The following is a 20,439-nucleotide window of genomic DNA, read 5'->3' as shown; positions in this document are numbered from 1 at the left end:
AAGATCAAAGTGCCGGCAGGTTCCGTGTCTGGTAAAGATCCGCTTCCCCTTCCGGGTCTGTAGAAGATACTTCCTGCTGTGTCCTCACACGGTGAGAGAGATCATCTCTCTCCTGTCTGTTCCTACAAGAGCACTAATCTCATCATGGGGCCCCACCCTCATGACCTCATCACCTCCCAAAGGCCCCACCTCCTGGGGGTTAGGGCTTCAACATATGAATTTAGGGGAACACAAACATTCACTTTATATTATACACCATAACCAATGCCATAATGAAGAGAAAGTAGAAATTAATACCAGAATCCCTCTTTATATTCTTGTTTATATAATTACTTGTTACTAGATTGTAAATTTGCTCATTGAGTATTCAATAATTCTTAGTCTTTCTGTTTGAGTAAACAAATTCGTATAAATATTGCTAGAGATCATTCTCTGCTATGTGGGTACCACCTGGGCATTATGGCTTTGCCCCCCACCCCCCGGCACGAGTAGAAACACACTGGAAGAGGCACTCTCTACAGAACGTGAAGTTTGCAAGGTCTGTGTTAAGGTCGTCTCCCAGTCGTGTGTACAGACAGCTCCCTTGGCTGGATCTCTCACACTCATTTATAAAGCTGAGTATTATTAGCTGCAAATGAAAAGTATTTTTAGTGAATGCTGCTCACGAAGTAAGAGTCAAGATCCAAGAGGAAAACTTAAGTGAGAAACAACCTAAAATGATTTATAAAATGTTCTTCTCATGGCCACCCTCGGCTGGGCATAGGCCAACGTCCTCATTGTATAGATGAGTAAAGTGAGGCTCCGAAAATGCAAGAAACTCATCCAAGTTCACACAGCTAATCAGGGGTGGATCTCAGTTGAGATTTGCCCATGTTCTTTATTCCTGGGCCACGCTACTTTCTCCGAGCACACGAAGAGATTGTTCCTAGAATATATCCTCGGTCAGAGGCTAGTGGGAAGGGAATAGAGGGACTCTTCTGAAGTCACCTTGATCGGAAAGGGCAAGGCGTGGTCATCTCAAAGGGTGGTAGTCTTAGGAAGACAGGGATGCAAAGCTGGAACCGACGTAGTGCTGAGAACAGTCCCTAAGGTGCAGAGGGCTGTGTGGTACAGCAGTGGGGTCCAAGCGAGGTCAGAGCAGCACCACTGGTGATGGTCTCCATCAGAGAGCAGGTGAGGAACAGATCCAACAACACCTACGTAGGAGAAGTTCCCTGGGTTTTACGGATTCGAAGTACTTGCCCAATTCCACTGTGACTTGACATAATGAAATATTGCATAGGTTATTAACATGCTCGGGGGAAACAGTAAATGAAGAACATGTAAAAGATTTGAACATTGGAGGTGGACTTGAAAGGTTCTTTTACGTTTTGGACACACCCGCATCTCTATTTTTAGTCTCGCCTTTTTCCCAAGAAGTGATTTGTGGTGGAATAAGCACATCCGTGCTGTGGCGTTCCTTCTCAGCCCTGCACCGGGGGACTGGCTCACAGACCGGGAGGTGTCGTCAGGGCAGATGAGACGCTCGGAAGACACAGCGGTGATAAAAGAAATGCTGAGGGTGACAGGAACAAAACAGTTGGCTAAGAAGCTCTCCAATTTTTCTCTTCTTTGTAGGGAGGTCAAAAAGTCTACCATGCATGATAAAAATTTTAATTAAATACGTTTAAATGCTGGTTTAAAATGTAGTTTCCCCATCCATCAAACACTTTGAATTCTCCAAGAAGATAATAAATCTCAGTTGCCATAGGAATTTCACTCCCTGAAATGTGATTAAAAGTGGGTTTTTGTTATCTAGCAGAACTCATTATAGGGATTGGCTGTCAATAATGGTAGGGAGATTTCCTGTTAAGAAGGAAGGAAATTACCATTTGTTAAGTCACTGCAAATGCCAACCACTGTTACTTGTTTTTCAGGCATGATCTTCTTTTTTTTTTTTTTTTTTTAATTTCAGTTAGTGAACATACAGTGCACTATTGGTTTTTGGAGTAGAATTCCGTGATTCTTCACTTACATACAACACCCAGTGCTCATCACAAGTGCCCTCCTTCATCGCCATCACCCGTCTAGCCCACCCCCTCCCACTTCTCTCCCTCAACCCTCAGTCTGTTCTCTATCCTTAAGAGTCTCTTATGGCTTGTTTCCCTCTCTCCTTCTTTTTCTTTTCCCTTTGTTCATCTGTTTTATTTCTTAAATTCCACATATGAGTGACATCATATGGTATTTGTCTTTCTCTGACGGACTTATTTCACTTAGGGCAATACACTCTGACTCCATCCCCATCGTGGCAAACAGCAAGATTTCATTCCTTTTGATGGCTGAGTAATATTCCATTGTATATGTATACCACATCTTCTTTATCCAATGTCAATGGACATTTGGGCTCTCTTCGTAGTCTGGCTATTGTTGATAATGCCGTAACAAAGGTTGGAGGGCATGTGCCCCTTCATGTCTATATTTTTGTATCCTTTGGGTAAATACCTATTAGTGCAATGGCTGGATCATAAGGTAGCTCTGTTTTTAACCTCCATACTGTTCTCTGGAGTGGTTGCACCAGCTTACATTCCAGTTTACATTCCCACCAACAGTGCAAGAGGGTTTTGTTTACTTTTTTTTTTTTTTTTTTGCCAAAATTGCAGGTGGGCATTAGAGCCCTCATTTTATATATGAAGAAATTGAAACACAGAGATAAAGTATTTCGTACAAGATCACACAGCCGAGAAAGTGGGAAGAACCAAGGTCTGTGGCTCTGAAGGCTTTGAACTTTACCCAACAACTCGGTTGCTCTTCAGTAATACTGAAAGGAATGGATGACTTATTTTCTAAAAAGAACTATCAAAATCTAAAGATACTATGCATTGAAAGTTGGAAGGATTCCATGGAGTAATACAATCTTTAGAAAATATTAAAATTTCTTTTAAAAATATTTTTAAAAACTTGCTCCGGGAGCTGTATAACTTTGTTCTAGACTTACCAGGAAATATGATATCGTGGGTTGACCATGTCCGTGCACAAGTGATTTGGCCACAACTGAAGGGAGTTTCAAGAGAAAGGAATCCTGGAAATGTGGTCTTTCCTTCCTCAGCCCACCGGTGTTGGAGTTTCTTTGCCTGACAGCTTCATACTGTGACATCACACTAATCAGAAGTGGAAGGGTCTCCTGCCAAATTTAGAACATATTTGAACTTTGTGATTTCATACATTAGAAATGAATGCCAATCTTCAGAAGTCAGTTTGTAAACTATAAAATAAAAAACATGACTTCCTTTTTCCAAGAAAAGTGCCTCCCGGCACCTTCTTGGACACCACATTTCCTCCACGAAACCAGACTTGGATGAGCTCAGTGCAAGCCAATTAGAAACATATGCACCAAACTGTCCCTGGATCTAATGGTTACAAAGGAAACACTCAAGTGATCTCCTGATAAACATGCAATCTGGGGGTTTCGGTACACATCCAACAGGGTTAAAAATGAATAATTTAACACCTTTATGGGAGTAGAAGTTAACGTTTGTTCACCAGTTCTAATGCTTGGTACTCGTGTTATGGATTTTTCTTAAAAACAAGTCTAAAGGTAACTTAAAATAAAACATTCCCTTGTGACAGCAAAGCCACCCCAGAAGGTGAAAAAAACAAAACAATGTGAGCATGGGGGAAGAAATCATACCTTTCACGTAGGAACTTCCGTTAGGCTTATCTGACAAGTGAGGTGTGCTGGGTTCGTTTTTGTATTCAAAGTGACAACCAAGATTTTATGTGTCCTTGAGAAACTGAAAAAAAATCCATTTACCGCTGATAAATAGGGTATAACACTGTACAAACATAGTAAGCATCGTAGAACCCTGTCATGTTTCCATATTAACACTTCATCAACCCATCTCCCGAGGAATTTGCACTCTTGTTGATTTCCATGTTATTGGGAATGGACTGTAATTGTTTTCATTTGTATTGGAGAACTCACGTAATTCCCAAAGATTTATCCTGGAGTCTCTATTTTCAGAGGATTTGGAGGGACAACAGCTATTGTTCTCTTTGCTTTTATTTTTATGTATCATTTTATCCATGACCAAGAGATCTGAAAAAAATCAGATGCCACAATTCTCACCTGTCTGAGTCAGCGCCGTCAACTACGTGTGTGCTGGCATCTTGGACAGACCCTGGGTGTGTTCGCCTCAGGAGGCCTCACCTCGAAGGATGCAGGGCTTGCTGTGTTTGGTCACACGCTGGTACTGTTCCAGAGCGGGATCGCGGGGTTTGGACCAAAAGCAGTGAAGTCTTGAGTACGTAAAGGATTTGACCCTATTTCAGCTCTCCTAAAAGCACAATTTTCCCTTTTATTTTTTTAAGTCCCCAAATGATAAAGGAAAGGATGGTTCTTGAACTCAATGTAAAGGCATTCATAGATTGTTCTTTCTTTTTTTTTTTTTTAAGATTTTATTTATTTATTTGACAGAGAGAGACAGCCAGCGAGAGAGGGAACACAAGCAGGGGGAGTGGGAGAGGAAGACGCAGGCTCCTAGCGGAGGATCCTGATGTGGGACTCGATCCCAGAACGCTGGGATCACTCCCTGAGCCGAAGGCAGACGCTTAAGGACTGCACAACCCAGGCGCCCCTGGATTGTTCTTTCTAGTTGGTGCTGTTTCCTTCTTGATTCAGGCACTGATGTTTTTCTTTTGCTTTGAACAGGACCTCTCCTTAAGGGGGAGGGAGGGGATTTGGAAAGCCTGGGCTTCCGCATGGCTCTGCACCTTGGCTTTGTTGAGACGAGATTGTCTTACTGTGACATTTCAGGAGGAAACAACAAGGTGTTCTGAATCGTGTGTCTTACTTGTAATCTATTTCTGAACCATGTACTGTAACAATATTCCTGTTCACACAGAACCAGTGATTTACCCTCTGGTGGGTTCTACCCTTACAGCTGCTTAGCAATAAATACAGGCGGAACAGAGAGAGAGTATAATTAAAAATTAAATGCACCCAGTTGGCCCCACACCACTTTCATTTCTGCATGCTTGTTTGATGAGGTAGTCTTCAAGTCTTTTTAATTGCGATATGAAATAAGGTCTCTGGTGATCAAAAGCTCTAAATAAGAGGGGGGACAGGGCCGAACACCTTGGTTGTCCTCAAATCTTCCTTCCTGGGTTTCTGCTTCTCAAACTTACTGCCCCTTCATAACTCCTGGGAGCAATTGGACTAACAAAAAGTGGGTGCTACCATGACCAGCTCAAGAATCCAGGAGCTCTGATTTTCCTGCTAATCTTTAACTTGCTATGGAAGCTTTCTAGCAAGGGTAGCCGGCTTTCAGAGACATGCTTTAACCATTAAATGACAGGGAGAGGGAGAGGGGAGGGAAGCACACACAAGAGAGGAGTGATTGAGTTACTCATCTAAATTTCTAGAATAATGGCCATAAATTTATTTCATTTCACTCACCTAGGTTGATGAGTTTTAAAGAAGAGACCAATTCTGAGCACCCTTCTTTTACACCATTCCGCGAGGGACCAGCCACCTAGTCTGTGGTACGTCGATTACACTGGACCCTTCATAATGAAGATGGAAACTTTATTTACAATATTGATAGGAATTTCTCTTCACTTGTCACAAGGCTTCTTCTAGAATCACCACTCGTAGGCTCTTGAAATGTCTTATTAATCACTCCTTGTGAATCAGAGAAAGGAGGCAGGGGGCTCACACCCATGGCATCGGCTCATGTTACCTGGAGACTCATCACCCTACAACAGCTGGTAGAAGGATAGAGCACATGCCGAAGGCTCAGAGTCAGGAGTCAGCTCCTCTGACTTTGGGTTTCAGTCCCACAGAATTCCATGTGACTCTCAAGTTCACAGCCAATGCATTGTACCATCAACACCATCGTAAGAACTGGGAACCATGGAGCAGAGTGAGAACAGCCCCCGCATGGTTGCACTAATGGACCCCTAGGAAGAGTTTGGCTTCCCAGTCCCACAGTCGTGAACCTATAGGCTTTGAAGGTTAATACTGACCATGTTTCACCAGAGTATGCAATCAGAGTCCAGCAGAGTGTAAACCAGGACAGCCCACACAGCCAGGCTGGGCTCCTCATACTGCTGAAAAACAGATGGGAGATGGATTTGTACACAGTGCTTCCTGTCAGTGTAAATATATACATAAATATGTAAATATAAAAACATGCAAATTGTATATAGGTATTAAATATCCCTTGAAAGAAAAAGTGAACTGCATCCGTATCAAATCATTTGATTAAATAAATTTTAAGAACACAGTTGACCCTCGAACAACATGGGTTTGAACTGCAAGGGTCCACTTACAGTGCAGATCTTTTTCGATAAACACAGCACGATACTGTAAATGTATTTTCCCTTATGACTTCCTTAATAACATTTTCTTTTCTCTAGCTTACTTTATTGTAAGAATACAGAATATAATGAGTATCACATACAGAATATGTGTAAAACACTTAGTTATCGTTAAGGCTTCCGGTCAGCAGGAGGCTATTAGAAGGTAAGTTTCTGCAGAGTCAAAAGGTATACATGGATTTTTGACTGTGTGGGAGGTGGGCACCTCCAACCCCTGCGTTGTTGAAGGGTCAACTGTAAAAAACACAGTACTTAGCTGCATATGATCTCTGTCCCCAAGACGTCTGGTTATTTATTAATAGTCTGGTTCTAGACAACTTAATCACTTTTGACTTGATTTCCTTGACTACAAAAGGGACAATGGTAGTAGATATTTTTTAGGATTATTAAAAAGACTAAATCATATAATTTATGTAAAGTCATAATTCATGTGAAGTGCTTGGCACCCCTTTCCAAGGAAGTACGCAATAAAAATGGTCAATTATGCTCATGTATTTATAAAGATATATTTATGTACACATATGCAAATACATATCAAAAAGGTGATTGACAGATATAGACAAAGTGACCTGTTATCATGTAATTTTTAAAATATTTTATTTCTAGGAAAATTACAATGGAACTATAAACCTTCCTTAATACATTTCAATTTAAAATTTATAGTTTAAAAATGACAGGTGTGAAAGTAACAAATGGTTTTATCATATGTGTAATTCATTCTCTGAACGATATCAAGAGGAAAAACCAAATATATTTGTGTTTATGAAATTGAAACTTTAAACCTTTGATGTATGCTTAATTATTTTACACTCCCCACTTTATCCCCAGAGTGATTTTTCATTGTGCTCTCTCGATTCTTGTTAAGAATTAGTAACGATGTTAAAATTACCATTCCTATGGTTCCTAAGGTTATACATTTTGTCAGCCTTCAGCTTTCGACCACATTTTTCTCACAGTTTTAGAATTTATAAGGCAGAGTTTGCTAGGAACATATCTAGGGCCATTTTTCTTAATGCTTACATGGCTTTTTAAAAAGTTTAGGTTGAAATTGGTACAGATTTTGTTCGAGTAAATCACTCCCCTTGAACGTCCTTACTGGGAAGACAACTCTGTCGGCCCAACCTTCTAACCCACAGACTGCCTTGATGTGGGAATTGTAAGGCTATAATTAATCCTGAAGCGAACTGAAATACCCGTGATCATTTCATGGAATGTTTTTTAGCTGTGTAATTCCTCCCACACTGGTGCTCAATCTGTGCATTTTCCAAATATGGTTGCCAAAGAGAAACACTGATGGAAATAAGCTTGAAATAGACACGGGAACGGGAAAGTAAGTGGATTTAAAAGTTTAATGAGAACCAAAATAAGTTTAACAGGGTTAGGAATTCTTTGCCAATTCTTGGCTAATTGCAGTTAATCAAGCTGGCTGTTATTAAGACTGAGAAGAGGGAGTTTCCTCTCTTAGAGATCTTTTAGGCCACACAAAGACTGACTGAAATTTTTTTAAGAGCCGTAGGCTATTAAAACTAAAAGAAAGTGTTCATATTAAATAATCTAAAATGCTGATTGGGTAGATACAAATACCAAAATTAAGAGATGCGAGGGGTTTTCCTAACTAACATCCCCTGCACGTTAGCAGCAGAACCAGGACAAAATTCAGGTTGAGTTTTCCATCCGGGGTCCACGTGACATGCTATATACCAGACATATATCTCCTGTCTGTCCTATTTTAGCCATAGGTTAATATTTATAAAGCTGATTTCGAAGTACATGATTAAAGTACTTCAGAAAGTGGAGGTGGGGAGAGAAAGGCTTATTCGCGGTGGAATGCCAGCTCGTAAGTGCAGGAGCAATGATGGAGGTGGTCGAACTGCCACTTAGCAAACATGATAGTAATAAATGATCCAGGCCAGGGTAACAATGAATGCTAAAGCCATTAGGTAAAATTCGTTGGGGACAGGATATTCAAGGAACCTGAAGATATCTCCTCAGAGAGTGCTTATTCACACCAGGAGAAGGTCACTGCACTGCAGAAAACTGGCAAATACCACCACAGCCCAGAGCCTGAAACTAACATTCCACACACAGATGGGACAGGGAGGTGTCTCCAGTGCGATGGGCTGGGCCCATGCATCTCACGGGGCAGCTGTGCCAACAAACAAATGGCAGCTGAGTCTAGTCGTAAAGAAGCAACCAGAAATCCGCTAATCAGGGGACAATTTGAAAATATGCTTCAAAAGATGTAAATGTCATAAAAAGCAGAGACTGAGGAGCTGTTCCAGAAGAAGGCTAGAGAGGCATGGCGGCTGAAGGAAAGCAGAGATACCAGACCGCTTGACGACTTGAACAAAACACTGGGAAAGAACTTCACTAGAACAATTAATGCTGTGTGGATGTGATCCTGTATTATGTACTAGTCCTGTGTCGCGATCAATTTTCGGAATTTGTTAATGGCACCACCGATGAGTAAGGTGAAGCTTTGCTCTTGGGAGTAGATGAGGAAGTCTTCTGGGGTTGGAGGGCTGTGATGGCTACAAGTCGTGCTTCCACAGTTGGCGGTGTTGATCATGAGAGGGATACTATGGGTCGACTTGGTTGGGCCTCAACTCCCAGCGGCCTGGTGAATCATGATTCAGGATGTTTCTGTGAGGGTGTTGTCCTGTGAGATTTTCATCTAAGGTGGTGGATTTCGAGTAAAGCGACATCAGCTCTTCTTGGTTCTCTAGCAGACTGCAGTAGGACTCAAACTATAGCTTTTTCCTGGGTCTCCAGCCTGCTCCCCCAAGGCTCCACAATCATGTGAGCCTTACATTCCTTAAAATAAATACCTGTTTACAAATATACAAACCCTACTGGTGTGTATTCCCTGAAGAGCTCTGGTGATCATAGCTGTCTAAATCACAGAGGCAGTGCCAGATGATATATCATGATTAAATTAAAAATGCCAAAAAAAACTACCAAAAGAAAGAAGAGAATGGGGAAATAACAAAAAAAGGAAGTAAAGTTCAAGTATTTTTTAAATACCATTTGACTGCTTTGAATCTTGCCAATATGCTGTTCAAATTAGCCCTAACCTTCCCAAGAGGATCTGGTCTTTAATTAATATAAAAACATGTCCTGAGGCATCGGGCTGGCTCAGTGGGTTGAGCCCCCTGACTCTTGATTTCAGCTCAGGTCATGATCTCAGGGTTGTGAGATCAAGCCCCGCATCGGGATCTGTGCTCAGTGGGGAGTCTGCTTCTCTCCCTCTCCCTCTGCCCCTCCCCCCCACCCTGCTCATGTTCTCTCTCTCTCTCTCTCTCTCAAATAAATAAATATATCTTTAAAAAATAAATAAAATAAAAAATAAAAAAAGCTCAGGTCCAGCCACCGTGCCAAAGCATCTTTGGCTAGATTAACTGTTATGGTTCTAGCCTAAGTGCAGTGAGAAGCCGTGAAAAGTTTTGGGACAGGCCAATGAAACAGCAATCTGTTTCAAAAAGAGGAGCGAACTTCAATGAAAGGGTTCAAAGGGGGATATTCAGCAGTGAAAATGAAACCAGGTCTGAAAGAAAGGGTGCAGAAGGGATAAGGGTCTTGAGTCACTGTGTAACTGAAGATGTCTTGATTTTCTCCTCATTTGACAGATCTGATGAACATAAACTTCCAGGATGAAAATAATTTCCTTTCCCAACTCGAAGGGCATATCCCATTGTGTTCCTGGCCTCCAGTGTTTTTGAGGCGGGAGAGGAATCAGTTTTAATTTCCCTCCCATTGTACATTGACTTCAAATGATATGAATTTGTTTTGAATTCTGTGTCTCTGCAGGAAAACGTATTTTTCTTTCTATAACCTATGAGAATCTTTTCATCCCTACCTCGTGTTTTCAGATTTCACAAAAACATGCCTTTGTTTAGATTATTGCATTCATTTCACTGGGTGCTGCACACAGTTTTAATGGACACTTTGTAATTTTTCCATTCGGCAATTTTTCCTGTGTATTTTCTTAATACATTTGTCTCCATCACTATACCCACACACACCTATGTGTACACACACACAGAGGCACATGAAACTAGGGCTGTGGACATAATTGTTTCATGATCCTGTTTTATTAAATACATATATTTTAAAGTGATTTCTCATCTTCTTTTGTTTTTATACCAATTCAGAGAAGTTGTCCTGATTTTGTCATCCCTCCCTTGTATTGAACCATCAGTTTTCTTCTCTTAGTCTCAACTCCCATGGCATCTTTCATCTGTCTTGATTTTCCCTTATTCTTGCTCTCCTGTTTTTATTTAGCAGATGCAATGTTTCCTCTTCATTCTTGGGGCCCATTAATTAATTCTAGATTCTTGGGGCACTGGGTGTCTCAGTGGGCTAAGCGTCTGCCTTCGGCTTGGGTCATGATCCCAGGGTCCTGGGATGGAGCCCTGCATCAGGCTCCCTGTTCAGCGGAGAATCTGTTTCTCCCTCTTCCACTGACTCTCCTCTGCACTTGTTCCCTCTCTCTCTCTCTCTGTCAAATAAATAAATAAATAAATAAATCTTTTTAAAAATTAACTATAGATTCTTTTACTCCTATGGTTCTCACGCTGCCCTGATTTCCCCTTTACTTTTTTCCAGCTTCACTCCCAGCCCTGAATGCTACCCCCTGGCACTTTCACGAGTGGGGCCGGGGTCTCTCCCACCACCATCCTTCTACAGTTACAATTACAGAGGCTGAGCACTGTGCTTGCAACTGAAAAGTCAAGACTTTCCGTCCTTCTTCCAATTTTATTGTTCAAGTTTGAACTCTCCCCCTGTTCCTCTTTGCTTTTGGATGCTTCCAGCATCTCTAAACACGTGCATTTTTAATTGCTCCATTTGGTAATTGTTCACACGATCACCTCATTCTTCCACCTTCAGCCAGAAGCCTGACCTGGTTTTGAAAACAAATGATGCTAATTTTTTGTTTGATTTTCTAGTAGTCTTCATTAAATGAATTACACCAAAAATAAAGTTCAAAACTCGACCACGATTCGTGCTGTAACACCTTTGAAAGGATGAAGGTTAAGAAGGCAAAATGGGTTCTTATTGAATTCAATTTTGCCCGGAGGCATTTGCCAGACAATAAATTAAGGCTAAATTAAGTACCATTTAAAGGATAAATTGTTATTGAACATCAGTGAGAGGATTGAGCAGGTTAAAAGTAAAATTGATTCTTTCCCCAAAAGATTGAAACAATTTTCCTATCTTATTTCGTGTCATGTCAGGCGGGAACTGATTGGCCGGCCAGTGTGTGGTCCATCTCTGGCTACGAGCCTTGTCGGATGCAGAAGTCAATGTTCTATGTTTATGCAGACAATCAGGTTAGGAAGACTTTTCCAGAACTGATCTTGTTCCCATTGTTTGTCCTACTGCTCCATGTTCCCATGAAAATGCTGGATATCTCTGCTTCATGGTCTTTTATGACCAGTTTTCCATTTTGTAGCTACAAACTATTATAAATTGGTATTTACTTGTCTTTTGAGAATTTATAGGGAATGGTATAATTTGCCAATAAAAGAAAATGGACCATTTTTATGATTTATTTCTGTCTGTGTATTTAGTCCTAGTATTTAATTTCAAACAATATGTTAAGGCTTGATCGTGTTGATTTTTTTCCTTTATCAAAGCAAAGAAAAATAAGCCTATTTTCTAAAATTAAAAATAAAACCTGTTTAGTATGTGTATTTTCTTCTAAGCTAATCAGACACAAAATTACCCAAACTGATATGATGGAAATCAGGATTTCTTCTCTAACAAAATGCTTTGAATTAATGGCCGTTTTATTTTAGCTTTATATTATATTATGAAGTAAATACCATGGATTTTTTAAAAAGCTATTCTACTTGTGTGTGCTGGCAACAAACCTATCATTTCTGATTTCAACATCCTGACCACAACATTCCGAGCTGCAGTCCTACATTCATGTAATTTAAAACTTTATATTCCTTTGCTAATCATCTGCAATTCTTTCATGGGAATTGTCTGACCCTGTATTTGACTCACTTAAATTGAGATGTTGCTGTTTAAAAAAAAAAAAAGTGATTTCCTTCTTTCCTAATTTCACTTTTGTTTTTAATACTATTTTTGTTTCAGATCTGTTTTTAATTTCTAGGTTCTATCTAACATATTAGAAACATGTAATTTACTCAACTCTTATTCAGTTTTGTTCAAGTTCTACTCTTTGAGTCACTTTTACTTTCTTCTGTTATTTTTTGAATCATAAGATTTTTTTAAAAGATTTTATTTATTTATTTGACACAGAGAGAGAGAGAGAGCGCGCAAGCAGGGGGAGCGGCAGGCAGAGGGAGAAGCAGGTTCCCCACTGAGCAGGGAGCCTGATGCAGGGCTCCATCCCAGGACCCCGGGACCATGACCTGAGCTGAAGGCCTACGCTTAACTGACTGAGCCACCCAGGCCCTCCTTGAATCCTAAGATTTCAAATCACAAGTTCATCTTAGCGTCCAGGGCTTGGTCTTCTTATATGTGACAACACACAGGGCAGGGCAGGTCTCCAATCTGTCTTCTTGGGCCATTCAACTTTACTATGTGAACTTTAAGGATAATGTCTAAAGAAAATGTTTTGCGGGCTATACGGACATAAGGAGCCTTTGGAATGTGAATGATACCGCATCACATACTCAACCAAGAACGGCAAGAAATACGGGTCCCCGAGTGATACGGCATTCAGCAGCAAGAACTCTACAGTCAGAAGCCTGGCCTGCACAGAGGTGAGTTCTGAGTTGGTAGCATGTAATCTCACGAGGATTGCAATAAAATTTTTCTAAGGAAAACTAATTTTTTTTACTTTTTTTAATTTATTTTTTAATGTTTTTTTATTATATTATGTTAGTCACCATACCGTACATCCCCGGTTTCCGATGTAAAGTTCGATGATTCATTAGTTGCGTATAACACCCAGTGCACCATGCAATACGTGCCCTCCTCACTACCCATCACCGGTCTATCCCATTCCCCCAACCCCCTCCCCTCTGAGGCCCTCAGTTTGTTTCTCATAGTCCATAGTCTCTCATGCTTCATTCCCCCTTCTGATTACCCCCCCTTTCTTTATCCCTTTCTTCCCCTACCGATCTTCCTAGTTCTTATGTTCCATAGATGAGAGAAACCATATGATAATTGTCTTTCTCTGCTTGACTTATTTCATTTAGCATTATCTCCTCCAGTGCCGTCCATGTTGCTGCAAATGTTGAGAACTTGTTCTTTCTGATAGCTGAGTAATATTCCATTGTATATATGGACCACAACTTCTTTTTTTTCCCTCTTTTTATTTATTTATTTATTTATTTATTTATTTATTTATTTTTAATGATTTTTTATTATATTATGTTAGTCACCATACAGTACATCCCCGGTTTCCGATGTAAGGCTCGATGATTCATTAGTTGTGTATAACACCCAGTGCACCATGCAATACGTGCCCTCCTCACTATCCATCACCAGCCTATCCCATTCCCCCACCCCCCTCCTCTCTGAGGCCCTCAGTTTGTTTCTCATAGTCCATAGTCTCTCATGTTTCATTCCCCCTTCTGATTACCCCCCTTTCTTTATCCCTTTCTTCCCCTACTGATCTTCCTAGTTCCTATGTTCCATAGATGAGAGAAATCATATGATAGTTGTCTTTGTCTGCTTGACTTATTTCACTTAGCATTATCTCCTCCAGTGCCGTCCATGTTGCAGCAAATGTTGAGAACTCGTTCTTTCTGATTGCTGAGTAATATTCCATTGTATATATGGACTACAACTTCTTAATCCAGTCATCTGTTGAAGGGCATCTCGGTTCTTTAATCAGGTTCTTCATTCCCATATTCACTTACCTGTACAAAAGAAAGGACTGTAGAGCAGAACACAAAGTAAGAAAATACAGAAATGCCCTAGCAATGGAACGTCTCCACAACTTAAGAAGTACAGACAAATCAATTAACCTCTGGAGCTCCATGTATCACGAAGAGAAAGCAGAGAAAAAGCAGCAGTCATCAAGAAGAGGGGGTAACTCGAGAGAACACCATGACCAGGTCAAATCTAGCAGTGAGGTATATGTTAACTTGCAGGCTCCCCGGCCAAACACAGTCTAGAGCAAAGCAGAGTAACTCCGTGCTCTCAGAAGAACCCCCCACTGCTGCTCAAGGAAAAGGCTGTCCTTTAGCCACCAGGTTCTACAGGATGGTGTGTAACTGGTTTGACTTGTGTATTCCCCACGTCCTATTTGATCACGGTCACTAAGATGACCTCTGAAGCTTCAATTCTATGATTCTAAAAATAACAGAATTAAATAGAAAGCTATTCAAGGGAGTAGAACTTTAAAAAAAAAAAAATCAGATTCCAGGAAATAAATGAGATGTTTCCAATCGGTTAGATTGACTCTAGAAATTAAAAATGCATCTGAATCCTGCTCTCAACCACTTGTGGTTGGGCTGGGGGGTATCTTTCATGGTGAAGCATGGCACTAATGGCTAGAGATATTTTCCATCCATATTAGCAATATCTCAGGCAGGGGTACCTGTAAAATATAGGAAAGTGATATTCCAAGCAGTGCTAGTTAGTGGTTTATAAGTAGCTACTATTGGTCAGTGATCTCTGGAGGATAGTTGGTTTATGTTGAGCTGTATTAAAACAAAATTAGGTCTCTTCAGTTGGGAGTCCAAATTTTGTACATATCTCCATGCTTGTGGTCCTTCTTGAGCTTCAGGAGAAAGAGGACTAAATTTACTCTTCTGCTGTGTTTGAACCCAAAATCTGGACAAAGTATGTGTATGCCTTGGACAACGTTGTTACTTACCTGTTCTTCCCGCATAGAACATACGTGATAAGGAAACACAACCCTATCCTCAGTTTGGGGCTGGTCTCTGAGCAGGCTAAGCAAATCAGAGCAGCCTCCTGAACTCTGCCAGGACTCCTTCCAAATCCAGCTCTCCACCAGGCAATGCTGGCAATCCCTTGTTACCTCTCAGGGGTACAGGGATGGGCATGTCACTTCCATTGCCCTAAAGTGTCTGAAATGAAAGACCTTTCTCCCATGGTTAGGAGAAACATTTTCTCTCTTGCACGGATGGTATCATGTGTTGTATTAGAAGATTCCTTTGCACTTTTTTGGTACCTGATTTCAGATTGTTGACATAATTAAAAGTTCAGCCTAGCTGGTTTTAACTGTTCCATATTCTGAGTTTGTCTCATTGTGTCTCACGATTGCATTCAACTTTAATGTGTTTTTGGTAAGAATTCTCCATAAATGATTATGTGTGTTTCTGCAGAAGTGAGACTACCCTTCCCTCACCTGAAACACCAATTGTAAGTTCCAGATCCCCCCAACACAACAGTCAGGCTTGCTAATTTGCTAGAACTCACACGGAAAGCTGTTTTACTCACAGTTGTGGTTTGTAACAACAGAGTAACAGAGAGGAAAGTCAGCCAGGGCAAGAGGGGCGGGGGGCCGTGACCAGGACACGCCTGCACACAGCCCCCAGCTGTCCTGTCCCATGCGACTGTGGGCAGCACTGGCTCCTCCCGGCAGTGACGTGTGGCAGTATGCATGGAGTTTTGCCAACCTGGAAGCCTCGCGAGCGTGGGTGTTCAGAGTTTCTATTAGGATTCTGTCATGACTGACTGTCCAACTGTGCGACGGTTCGTCTCCAGACCCTCTTGAACTTGAGCTGCTGCCACGTGTCCCACAGCCCGCACCAAAAATGACACTGTAGACGGTCAGTGTGGCCCCAGCCCCAGGTAAACAGGGACACTCCCATCAGGCAGGACATTCCAGGGGCTTAGAGATGGTCTTCCAGGAGGCCAGGGGCAAAGGCCAGTGCTCTCTGAGTATGGTCAGTTTTTGACTACACAACTCCCCATCCCCCGCCTTTGGTGGTGTAAGAGTCTTTGACTTTCTTACAGCAAAAGGATCACATTTGTGCTAACATCAACAGTTAGTATAAAATTTATGAGAGACACAGCGATGGTATCATTCTGAATATGCCTCATGTTTGAAGGGTCCAGTTGGGTAGGGATCAATCTAAAGACACAAGTAATTCATCCTATAAATCCATAATTTTTCATATTTTGTGCTAATTCAATCATTTGCTTATATCCATAACATCCTTTGTCAAGTACTCTGTCCATTAAGTAAGTTCATATATTGTTCTTACTTTGTTTACACTATTTCGGACAACTTTATGTCTTCTCTTTCCTTGCCACTCCCCCCAGCCTGATCTGTATTTCTCTTAACGAATTACAGGAATAATATCATTTACTACCAGTTGGAACGCTAACCATATTTTTAAACACTAACTGTTTTTGTTTGAAATTAACGCTTTTATAAGGCTGGATTAAAAAGGCTCAGCGAAAGGTTAAATCAAACACCTCTTATTTTTCCCTCTTCTTACAAGAACACCTCTCCATGAGCACTAACTGCTAGGAGGAAGCAAACTTGGGAAATAAAAAGGACGAGTCCAGGTAAACACCCCATGCGTGTTCTCTAGAACAGCACAAACCCGTGAGGTTAAGCGCACATTTTAGCTACCTCGGGTCAGGCGAATCCACCGGACCAGCGCAACCCCTTTTGTCGTGTTATTAAATCATGCTCCCTTGCTTTGATATAGCCTCTTCTAATTATCATTAACGTTTTCATCCCGAGGATGAAAATTTCATCTAATATAAAGCCACAAATGGAACAAACCCAATTCAGAGACAGCTAGAAGCATCAGGAGAGAGACTAGGAAGTACATTGTCGATGACAAACCTACAAAGGGTTTTCAATCAAATCTGCTCCTTTTAGCACACATACCTTTATTTACAGAGTGTCTTAATTTATTACTTCAATTTATTTGCTGGCCTATTTTATTTGTAGGCTTAGTCTAATTTTAACACTGTCAAGAATAATTCAAAGAGAATCGGGCAAGTCTGCTTAGAAGAGAGAACCTACGTTAATCTTTTCTGACATTAATAGAATTAGACCTTATTAATTCTGACATGATTTATTTCATATTGTGTAAGTACTAAGTGCAAGCATCATGTTCTCATTGAAACACGTGTTTTACATGCTTCGTATACCGCAATTTAAAACACGAATTGAAAGTGAGCCTTGAAAAACAATTTGAAATTACTTAAATCTTGTCAAACTTAGAAAGATTATTACTGCCAAATGGGAAATGCTACGTGCTGACAAACTGCTTGTGGAAATAACCGGGGGAGAAGCAGAGGTGAGGCCCTCTTAGGAAGAAACCAGGCTTGCTGGGCTGGGCCCTCCAGAGTCACTGAAGCAGATACGCCTTCTACAGGAAGAAAATTCTTCTCAATGCACGTCCATGTGTTTAAGGCGTCTTTATTTCTTCTTTTTATATCAGGAGAACTGAAACTCAGAACAGTTCGTGTTTGGGCTTAGTTTGGTTGTACTGTTTCTCAGTCGGGGAGGCACGCGGTGTCTTGGCCCGGGCTCTTGGGAGGGTGGAGAAGGTTCGACAGGGAGGGTAGGCAGAAGCGCCAGCTGCCTCACAGCCTGTCCCTCATACACTGTGCCTTCTGTCCCGCCATAGTTCCTGTTGAGGAAGAAGCAACGATGCTTCCAATGGTTCGCCTAAATTCCTGATTGCCCAAGTGAGCGTCTGACAAAATGGCTGAGCCATGGCGGTGCCCCCTCCCGGTGCTGCTTGCTATTCAACAGCAAAGACGCATTTTCCCTTTTTCCGTTGACTTGGGCTGATGCCATCGGCTGATTAGCCAGACGATTTAGGCCAGACAGTTGCTTGGCAGTCCTTTGGAGAATTTTGAAAGCATGAGAATGTTAGGAGCACATCGTTAGAGGACGCAGTCCATCTACATCTAAGTCGCCGATGTGTGGAAAGCGCCTGAACCCCCTTATGAGCACCGTAAGATGAAATGGAAATATTAATGTAGGCTTCCTTCAAGCTAAGTGATCTATGATGTGAATAATTTTTTTAAGAGTAGAAATGGATACAGTCTTTGTTCTTCTGAAATGAGAACAGAGATACCATTTCTCTTAAGCCTCAATTATTTATTTTGCCAGAAACATATGGGGGGAATTATTACACAAAGATTTCATATTTCTGGAGCAGTTTACTTAAGAGCTGTCAATTGGGGTGTGAATCACACGGCTTAATATAGTGCACGAATGACTGCACACGAGCAAAGGGATTTGCTGCGTCTGTATATTTTATACACTATCTGTTTTTATCTTGAATTAACATACCTTGGCCAAAGCTCTTCAAGCAGAGGCCAAATCAGAGTTTACTTCTGTAAATCACATAGGACTGCTCTATAAAGCATTGATGTATTTAAGATTGTCTTTAAAAAGTTTGTCTTTGAAATGGCCATTCCCCGCACCAGTGGCAATTCCAATCTTCCTCACCAATGACAAAAGATTCCACTCCCTAGAAATATGATGTCCAAAATGGTAGGTTTTACAAAGGAGAGCACTGTTTCACTGGAAAACCAGTATTGTGGAGCTAGAAGGCGCTGTAGGGTTCATAGCAGCCTAACATGAGACTGAATGCTGGGGAGGCCAGTGACTTGCCCAAGGTCGCACACCTGGACCTACAACCCAGACCTCATTTTGAAGCCGGGCCTGCCCTACCGCAGTGTATTTCCCTGTTGAGCTGTGTCTGTAACTACCCTTGGAGATTTTAGGATGACTGAGTGGAATAACACTATATGCTTCGTATGTATGTCTCAGAGTTATTTTGTTGGTTGGTGTGTTTATTAGCATATATCTTCCTCTAATTTATTTCTTAGTGCTAGATAGTGTCTTCTGGGTTTTTTCCCTCTACTTCTACATCACTTCTTTCCTTTCCAGCACCATTTCTAATAGCCCTTGATTCCTACCACAGATGAAAATAAAGAGGCCTTCGAGGTGTTCTCTTGTCATAGAATTTTAAATGACCCTTTGAGGGACTGGTCTGTATTATGAACCCTGAATCATTCTCTGAGCTGTTGGTTTCAATAGATTGAGCTCGGTTTAGTTCCTTTTAACTGAGAGCTACAGGTCTTAGTGGAGACATATGCTTTCTCTTCTCTTGGGTAAATGCCTAGGAATGGAATGGCCTCATCATATGGTAGGTTTATGTTTAACTTCTCAGGAACTGCCACACGTTTTTCAAGGCAGATGTACCATTTTGGGTGCCCACCAGCAGCAGAGAGCTCCCCCTGCCCACATCCTCATCAACATGTGGTGTGATCACTCTTGAATTTAGCCGTTCCAGTGGGCACTAGGGGCATCGTATTGTGGTTTTAACTTGTATTTCCATAATGACGACATGTGATGAACATTTTTTCATGTGTTAATTAGTCATCCCTGTACCATCTTTGGTGAAGGGTCCTTTCAAATCTTTTTTTTTTTTTCAAGTTATTTCATCCTTGGTTATTGAGTTGTAAGAGTTCTTTATATATTCTAGATACAGATTTACTCTTGAAAATCTATTTCACACATATTTTCTTCTACCAAGTGGCTTACCTTTCCATTTTCCTAAGGGTCATCTGAGGAGCAAAACTGTTTTATTTTTGGTAAGTACAATTCATTGATATGTTTTCTTTCATAATCCTTGATTTTTACTTAGAATTAAGAAATAGTTGTCAAATTGAAAGTCACTAATTCTCTCCTAGGTTTTCTTTTAGAATCGTTATGCTTTGAGCTCTTACATTTAGATCCAGAAATGTTTGTAGCAGCTTTACTTGTGAAAGCCAAACCTGTAACCCCCCCAAATGTTCATCCACAGATTAATACATCAATACATCGCGTAGCCATAAAATGAAATCCTATTCAGAAATGAGAATCACTGATACACGCAGCAAAATAGATGAATCTCAGAATAATTATGCTGAGCGACAGAAGTGAGCCCGAGAAAGAGTACATGCTGTGTAATTGCATTTCTGCAAACACAGGACGCGCAAGCTAATGCAAAGCGACAGAAAGCAGATTGGTGACTGTCCGAGGACGGGCACGCGAGGCGAGCGGGAGGGTGTGGGGGGCACTACAGACGGGCACAAGGATATCTGGGGGGAAGCAGATATGCTCATTGTCCTGATAGTGAGGGTGATTTCACTCCTAAAATATAT

This window comes from Ursus americanus, chromosome 31 (assembly GCF_024610735.1).
Source record: "Ursus americanus isolate L20-20 chromosome 31, mUrsAme1.1.p, whole genome shotgun sequence".
NCBI lineage: Eukaryota > Metazoa > Chordata > Mammalia > Carnivora > Ursidae > Ursus > Ursus americanus.
This window is presented reverse-complemented; position numbering follows the sequence as displayed.